The sequence below is a fragment of the Sus scrofa genome, chromosome 14 (genome assembly GCF_054392235.1).
Source record: "Sus scrofa isolate SSC_HxYL_T2T_F1_AM1 chromosome 14, Sscrofa_HxYL_maternal_Yorkshire_Landrace_v2.0, whole genome shotgun sequence".
Taxonomy (NCBI): Eukaryota; Metazoa; Chordata; class Mammalia; order Artiodactyla; family Suidae; genus Sus; species Sus scrofa.
The window spans coordinates 63,689,098-63,697,790 of record NC_139396.1 but is presented as its reverse complement, the minus strand read 5'-3'; the positions used below and the strand labels follow the sequence as shown (position 1 = coordinate 63,697,790).

Sequence of the window (8,693 nt, the reverse complement as noted above, 5' to 3'; positions counted from 1 at the left end):
AAGTTGGTCCACTCTGCACACTATTTTGCAGTTTATCTTTCTTACCTGACAATATACATTTGGAGTTGATTTCATATCAGTATGTAAAAAGCACCCATCCATTTTGATGGATACATAGTATTCCATTATTGGATTTGCCCATTTACTTAACTAGTGTTCTGGGGATAGGAGGTTGGCTTGTGTCCAGTCTCTTTCTGTTATAGTTCACCTCATGTATGTGTGTTACAATATTACAAGAAATTATTGTGTGTGTGTGTGATCCCACTTTTTTTTTTCTTTTTTTTTTTTTTTTTTTTTTTTTTAGCAATGACAATGCCAGATTCTTAATTGCTAGGGCATCAGGTAACTCCCTCCACTTATTCGGAGGTTCCCAGGTTAGGGGTCTAAGCAAAGCTACAGCTGCCAGCCTATACCACAGCCACAGCAATGCCAGGTCTGAGCCACGTCTGGGACCTACACCACAGCTCACAGCAACACTGGATCCTTAACTCACTAAGTGAGGCCAGGGATTGAACCAGCGTCCTCATGGATACTAGTCAGATTCGTTTCTGCTGAGCCGACAAGAACTCCCTCCCTCCACTTATTCTTAATAGCGTCCATGGTTCTCAAACTCTTTCTTTTGTGATGAACAAGCAAGTTTTAAGCTCTCCCTTTGCACTAGCTATGCTGTGCTTTTAATCCATCAGGAAAATACTTCAGAGCCATGTAGTGTGTTGGTCCCCACATTACCCAAGGATCAGAAATGAATCCTGTGGGTGTATGAAACTATCTACAGAGTGGTGGAGACGAATTTATACCTGGGGTCCCCTTGACAGCCCCAAGGGTAGATCTGGATCCTGTAGTTTCCCAGAGAAGAAGGCAATCATTCTGGAGGAGGAGGCTCCACAAAGAACAGGGTAGTGATGGACCAGCCAGCACATTTCTGATGTCGACCCCAATCTCAGAGCCTGGAGCCTGAGCCCATGAGAAGCCATTTTCTGGAGCTGGCTTGGCATCCAGGAGCAGCCCCCAGCAGCCACCAACGTGAAGCTTTTTTTCTGCTTTTATTCTGTCTTAAAATAAAGCCATGATCACATTCCTGGGGGATGGAGAAACCGCTCCCCTCCAGGAACTGGCCCTGGCCTTCCCAGCCCCTCAGGAAAGGATTCAAAGTAACTTTACACCCCTTGCTCATGAAGAACAAATCTTGGCAGAGAACAGGGTACCCATCCCACTCTCAGGCACTACTCATTTCTCTCTCTGTAGCCCTCACATCTTCCCAACTTGGGGCAGGCCCCAAGTGGCTAACAGAGGAGGCTTTGTTTCCATCTTCCCTGCTTCCTCATCTTCCTGCCAGGAACCCTGGCAGAGTCTCGACTGGTGTAGGTTTCCTAGGGTCCCCGCAGTTGTAGCCACAAGCGGGGACCCTTGAAACTGCTGTGATGCAGAGCCGTGGGAACCATCACCGTCAGCCCTTAGGATCCTTCCTATCTCTCATTTTGCTCCAGCCTCCCAAGAGCCCTGATTACTACGCCCACCTCCCAGCTAAGGAAACTGAAGCTCAGAGGGGTCAAGCAACTTGCCCAAGGTCCCATAGCTCAAAAATGGAGGAGCCAGGACTTGAACCCACAGCCATGCTCAACACGTGAGAGGGAAGCAGGCAGACTCTGGAGCTGGACCATCCAAGTTCAAATCCCAGTCCTGCCACTTCCTACTTGTGAGACTTGTTTGTTGCTTAAATTCTCTGTGCCTCAGTTTCTCAATCTGTAAAATGGAACAGTAATAGTATATACCTCAGAGAATCGGTATTAGGATTAAATAAGAGAAGGAATATAGAGCATCCAGAACAATGCCTGGTCCATGTTACATTCTCAGTAAGTTATCGATCACTATTTCTGTTATTAGTAATTATACCTATATGTAACTCAAATGTTTACTGCCATCTCTCTAAGAATTACCAAGAATATTGTGGTAGATATTGGTGGTGTATAGTCCAGATCCCCTTTACCAAAACAGAGCACCCCTCCCATAGCTGCAGAGAATGCTAGATACAGCTCACAGCTGCCATAGGGTGCCATTCAGGTTCCAGGGTCCCCCCACCCCACCGAGATCAGGCCGAGGCTAGTCTTCACCTGAGATCACATTCTTGCTGAGCTCCTCCCCCTGCTTGATCCTTGAATGCAAATTTAAGGGTGTGCCCCCCCCAAACGCACTAATCAGGATAAATGATACTTCAATGCAAATTTTAAAAATCAAAGCTAATGCATAAAATGCACCATGAGCAAAGAATCAACATTTTCAATTGAGATGAGACCCAAGCCTGAGCTGGCAAGACCCTGCCTCACTCACCTCACCCAGATCCCAGCCCTGCCTGAGACACGTCCTTAACACCTCATATTCACCAAACCCTTGCCTCTGGTGAACTCCACCTAAGACAAATACCCAGCCAAGAGGCCATGATTAGCCCTTTGGAACTTTTAGTCATTCCTCTCCTGTGTGTCCTCCACCTCTGGAGGCCCTACGCCCCTCTCTCAACTCCTCCTCACACAGCCCCCTTCCCACCAAAACCTCATCCTCCCTCCCAGGCAGAGCAGGCTCCCCTCTCCCCCTGCTCCTCTTCCCATCCCCCTCCTAGTGTCCCTCCTGCCCTTCAGCATCTTCCCCTTTCACCCTTTCTTCCCCAGGCCTCCCTCTCCCTCCACCCACTGCTCAGACTCTGAGTCATGAACGAAGCCCTCTCATAACAAACATTGCATCCTGTTGCCCCCTCTGGTCCCCCACTTCATGCTGGGCATGTCCTTCCCTCTGCAGCCCAGCCCTGGCCTTGGCAGCTGGACCCTTCACCTCCAGTTCTTGGTTCTTTGTGGACGCCCCACCTCAGCCATACCAGTGCCCTCCCGCATCTCGAAGGAGCCCAAGAGACCATCTGAGCACAAGCAGACTCCTAACTGTAGGCTTTCACGAACCCAGCACTTCCGACACTGTGCCCAGGTGTGCCCAGTAAGGACATGGAAAAATTAAAACTGTCCATTACTGTCCTCACCATTTCAGAAAAGAAACTGTATGGTAATAACGACCCAAATCACTGGAACATCTTTCCCAGTTGAAAACATTTCACTATATGAAAAAAATTCCTTTTACTAAGGTTTTCTCTCTTCATTTCTCAGCAGGCTGGTAAACCCTTGGCCTCATGCAGGTTCCTGGGATTGCCAGCCCCCAGGGTTGGACATCAGGAGAAAGTGAGACCCACAGGACAGCTCTCTTTTCCATCCAAACCCCTGTCCTTGAATAGTCCCCTGAGGGAGACCAAGAAGAGGTAAGAGGCCCAGGTTCCAGGCCCAACTCTGCTCCTAATTTTCAGACAACCTGCATAAATCTCTTCTGCTCTCTGAGCCCCAAGCCTTTGGATGCTTCAGGTGACCTTGAGCTGGAAAGCACCCTCTGGTCCAGCATGGGGGGCTTGGGGCTCAGGCCCTGCCAGAGCTCAGGAGCCAGCATGGCTAGAGAAATGGACTAACACCAGGCCTCTTTCTCTGATATCACATTTGGGCCTCAGTTTCCTCTTCCAGGAATGAGTTCTAGGAGCCTTGCCAACTCACAGCTGCCTCACAGACAGGGGCACGGGATCCAAGGGGTGGAAACTTGGTACAAGGGGAAATTACCTGGAGAAACAGGTTGTGCCACAGCCCAGGGCCTCAGTAGAGAAGCATGTGGAGCCATTTCCAGTTCCAGAGACACCCATGGGTCCGGAGACCCAACCCAGGCCAGGGATCCAGAGCTCCAGCTCGGGGACCCCAAGGTTTGCCTCTCCGGGCAAAGCCAACTACTTACCTGTCCCTGATGGAAGGGTCCTCAAGGCGCCAGTTGCTGGCTGGTCCTTCCCTCTGGGAGCTGGCTGTGATCAGAGGCACTGCTGTGAGTAGGTCTCAGTTGTCCAGGAAATGTGTCCCAGCTGCCCAGCTGCAGAGGTAGGGGGTAGATAGAAACTGGCCTCACCAAAGTGGCACCTTTGCAGGTGTTGTGGTTAAAGCTGTCTGGGTTCAAACTCTGGCTCTGCCCCAACCAGCTATGTGACCTTGGGCAAGTCACTTAACCTCTCTGTGCCTTGATGTCCTCATCTCCACAGTGGAGCCGCAAGGCAAGTGGATTCAGTTGTCTGTGAGTGACCCTCTCAGACCTGATGATCCATGTGTTCTCTAGCCCAGCCATCTCCCAGTGGGCCAGCCACAGAGCAGGAACCAGATGAGGCGCCTCTCCCTGGAGCCGGCGCAAAGATTTCTAAGGGACACAGTTTTGGTCTTTAAATGGACAGGAATATTGCGGCACTGAATGCAAAATTCTCATGCTTATTATTTTTAACCAGGTACATGCCCTCAAAATAATTATGTTTTAAAAATAAAGTGCACAGCCTCAAAATAACTTTAGTGAGGATTTGGTTTTTCCTGAGGAAAGAGGAGATTTCCAGTGATGCCCCAGATCCGGTTCCCCCAAGTGTGAGGGTGTGGCCTCTGCTGTTGGGGCTTGTGTGTTCATTCCCTTGCTGAAGGTTCCTGAGTGCCTACGATGTGTGCGGTTCAGGGATGGAAGGTGCCCAGGGTGTGTTCCTTGGACAGCTGAGGGGTGCTTCCTCTGGTCACAGCCAGCTCCCGGAGGGAACACCCACCAATAATGCAGCCAGCCTCTGGAGCTTTGAGGACCCAAGTGCTTGGTTTTGCCCAAAGATGCTCCTGTTGTGGCACCATGGAAACGAATCCAACTAGGAACCATGAGGTTTCAGGTTCGATCCCTGGCCTCACTCAGTGGGTTAAGGAACTGGCATTGCCATGAACTGTGGTATAGGTCACAGATGTGGCTTGGATCTGGCGTTGCAGTGGCTGTGGCTTAGGCCAGCAGCTGTAGCTCCTATTGGACTCCTAGCCTGGGAACCTCCATGTGCCATGGGTGCCGCCCTAAAGAGGCAAAAAAAAAAAAAAAGAAAAAGATGCTCCACTAGGGATGGTGGGTGGCTCAGAGCACTGGCTGCAAAAGAAAGAAGGGGGAGGAGAAGCAAGCACGAGAAGGAACTCTAAGAAATTTGAGAGTCTGGGGTGCTCCCAGCATTTCCAACTAACATCCTAGGGGAGAAACCAGCTGGCCACCACCACCCCTGGTGATGACGCCCAGAGAAGCCTTTCAGATGCTTCCAGAACTGATCGTGCCCCAGGGCCAGGGCCGCCTTTGATCTCCTCCCTGCATCCATATGCACTGACAGAGATGGAGCTGACACAGCCCCAGTTTTCAAGAACATGGTTCTCAACAAGGTGCAGCAATTTGCCCTTTGTGAGAAAGCAAAAAGTCCCACAGCAAGAAAGCAGAAAAGGGCGGACTGTCTTGCTAAATCTGCCCCATCGCCAAGGACCCAGACACCAAGTGACAGAGTAGCAGGCGCCACACACTTACCAATCTCTGGGCCCCCAGCTAAGCACATCCCCCATGTGATCGCCCAGTTCCAACTTCCTCAATCCCAAGCTCTTTCCTTTAAACCATGTGCAGTAGCAATTACCAAAATCATAACCGTGAAAAATCAGATAAATAAAAAAAATGCCCTCTTCTAGATCCACGTCCCCCTGCCACCTCCCCCAGAGCCCTGTGCGGCAATGTCATTCCCATTTCACAGATGAGAAAACTGAGGCTGCAGAACTAGGAAGTCCAGGAATTTGAAGCCAAGCAGGCAATTCCAGAAGCTCTGACCACCACACCCTCCTGCCACACAGCAAACACACCTTGACAAGATGTAGTTCTCCCCTGGTCTCCCAGCATCAGCTCCAACACCCCAACAGGGAAGGAAGGATGCCCATGAGAGAGAGGATAGTTTGACCAGCTCAGCAGAAGGTGACAGGGGTCTCAGTTTCCTCACCCAGGTCACAGGGCACAGCCTGAACCACCTTTAACCACCTCGGCCCTTGGGCTCTGGCAGAAAGCCACAAGCTGGCAGGCAGGCAGTGTAGACATGGGATGTGCCAAGATTGCGACACTTAGCCACAGCCTCCCAGGCCTGCTCTGTTTCTCTGAGCTCTGCTGATACGCAGCTTTGCCACGTTAAAAAAAAAAAAAAAATCAACGCAATTCTGGCCACTCAACCTACAAGAAAAAGGAGAAACAGAGAAGCCCCAGTGGAGGTGTGAGGAAGTTGGACTAAAAAGTTCTCCTATGCAACTGACTTAGTAACTGCCTACCCTCAGGTCTTTACCTACCTTCAGGAAGATCCTGGCCCAAAGGCTCCCCTGACCTGAGGTCCCCTATCATGGACACACTAGGCTGACTTAAGGCACTACGCTCACAAACCCCTCTCCTGTGAGCTATTATCAGCTGCGAACCCCTCAGGGGGAAGAAGTTGGGGTTTTTGTTTTGTTTTGTTTTTGCTTTTTAGGGCCACAGCTGTGGCATATGGAAGTTCCCAGGCTAAGGGGTCGACTCAGAGCTGCAGCTGCTCGCCTACGCCATAGCCACAGAATGTGGGATCTGAGCTGCGTCTGCAACCTACACCACAACTCATGGTAACGCCAGATCCTTAACCCACTGAGGCCAGGGATCAAACCTGCGTCCTCATAGATACTAGTCAGATGCGTTTCTGCTGAGCCATGATGGGAACTCCTGAGACTGCCAAGTTTTGATTCAACTAACAAAGATATCTGAGATAGCCCTAATTGGTGTAGGGAGGGTCTGTGGCACAGATGGAAAGGCCTAGAAATCACAGAGGAGGAGGCCAGTGGGCTCTCAAGAAGGGACCGTGAGAACAGGAATAGCCCTCATGCTGTTCAGGCAAGTGTAGAGCAAGGCATCAGGAGCCCGTCTCCCTTTTTTATGAGCTGTGTGGCCTTAGGGAGCCAGTTAACATCTCTGATCCTCAGTCTCTGAGCCTCATTTTTTGGGGTTTTTTTTGTTTGTTTGTTTTTTGTCTTTTTGCCTTTTCTAGGGCCGCTTCCTGCGGCATATGGAGGTTCCCAGGCTAGGGGTCTAATCAGAGCTATAGCTGCCAGCCTACGCCAGAGCCACGGTAACGGGGGATCCAAGCCATTCCAGCTCACGGCAACGCTGGATCCTTAACCCACCGAGCAAGGCCAGGGATCAAACCTGCAGCCTCGTGGTTCCTAGTCAGATTCGTTAACCACTGAGCCACGACGGGAACTCCTGAGCCTCATCTTTTACAGGGAAAAAAAAAAAAAAAAAAAGCTGCTAACAGGCTGAGGGTTGGGGCAAGAGGGGGTGATTAAAAATTCAATCTCAGAGTTTCCATGTGGCTCAGGGGTGTTGTCATTGCAGCAGCTCAGGTCACTGCTGTGGCACAGGTTTGATCCCCGGGCCAGGCACTTCCACATGCCATGTCTGCAGCCAAGAAAATAAAGAATTCAATCTCATTTCAGAAAGTATTTCCCGGAGTTCCCGCAGTGGCTCAGTGGAAACAAATCAGACTAGGAACCATGCGGTTTCGGGTTCGATCCCTGGCTTTGCTCAGTGGGTTAGGGATCTGGTGTTGCCGTGAGCTGTAGTGTAGGTCGCAGACGCGCCTGGGATCTGATGTTGCTGTGGCTGTGGTGTAGGCTGGCCGAAACAGCTCTGATTAGACCCCTACCTAGCCTGGGAATCTCCATATGCTGCGACTGTGGCCCTAAAAGGACAAAAGTCCAAAAAAAAAAAAGTATCTCCCAAGGACTTCCCACATACCATATCGCCAATGTCCAGAAGTCTCTACAGGGACCCACTAAGTGCGAGGCCCAGTGCTAAGCCCTTTGCCTGGATTATCTCATTTAATTCTCATTGCACAACTCAGGGCAGACAGATCCTGCCACCACTCTTATTTACAAATGGGGAAACTGAGGCTGAGATGAGCTGACCTGAGATCAAGGTCATCAAGGGGCTCAGGATTCAAACGAGGTCTGCCTGACTCCAAGCTGAATCCTTATTCTGTGGACCCCAATGAAGAGCAAAATGCCAGGGCCACTGGAGGCAGGATGCATTCACAAGGCAGGGAAGGAGGCTATGAATTAGGGAATGGAGGAGGGTGAGCACACATCCTCTCTCTGGGCCTCAGTTTTCTCAGTTGTAAAATGGGACGATTTGCCCCGCCTCGCGTATTTCCCATGAGTCTGCATGATCCCCAGAAGAAGAGTGACAGACCCCCACCCCCACCCCCCTCAAGACAATCTCAGTGGTTGGAAGCGGGACTGGGCAGAAGCCCAGCTGGGCCTCAGCAAGTGAAACCTACCTGTCCCTTTAGACAGTGGAAACGACACAAAAACTTTTGGAAGGAGGAACTTTGGGGCACTGCTGGCTTCCAAGCCCCCTGGAAAATGTGAGCTGCCAGAGCTGCTGAGAGAGGGCTGAGAATACGGAGCCAACAGGATGCTTGGATCAGGGGCCAGCCCGGCGGGGCAGTGGGGAGGCCCCCGGCCCCAGCCTGACGAATCCCCTCACCCAGGCCCCACCAGAAATCATTTACAAATGGGGAAACTGAGGCTGAGATGAGCTGACCTGAGCCTGGCTGGGGAGATGACGGCCCAGCCAGGCTCAGGGAGGCTGCCATGCCCTTCCGCAGAGCCCCGTTTCTGATTTCCTTCATGTCTGAGGTTTTTCACAGGAGGAGAGGGAAACAAAAAGAAGGGCCCTTTAAGCCAGTCAAGCCCCGCTGCCCCTAGGAGAAGAGAGGCCAATGATCCAGGGTCTCTACCAGCCCC

The 8,693-nt window shown here is 51.1% G+C and overlaps 1 protein-coding gene across 3 annotated transcripts in view; it reads right to left on the bottom strand.

The window, feature by feature from the left end:
• CMKLR1 (chemerin chemokine-like receptor 1) overlaps window positions 1-8,693 on the bottom strand; it is a 43,425-nt gene that overhangs the window by 26,150 nt on the left and 8,582 nt on the right. The window contains 1 exon segment of one of the 3 annotated variants that reach the window (NM_001123100.1): window positions 3,811-3,939. The exons of 1 other annotated variant lie outside the window; for it this stretch is intronic. The gene's annotated coding sequence lies outside the window, so the exon portion shown is untranslated. 3 annotated transcript variants of the gene reach the window in all.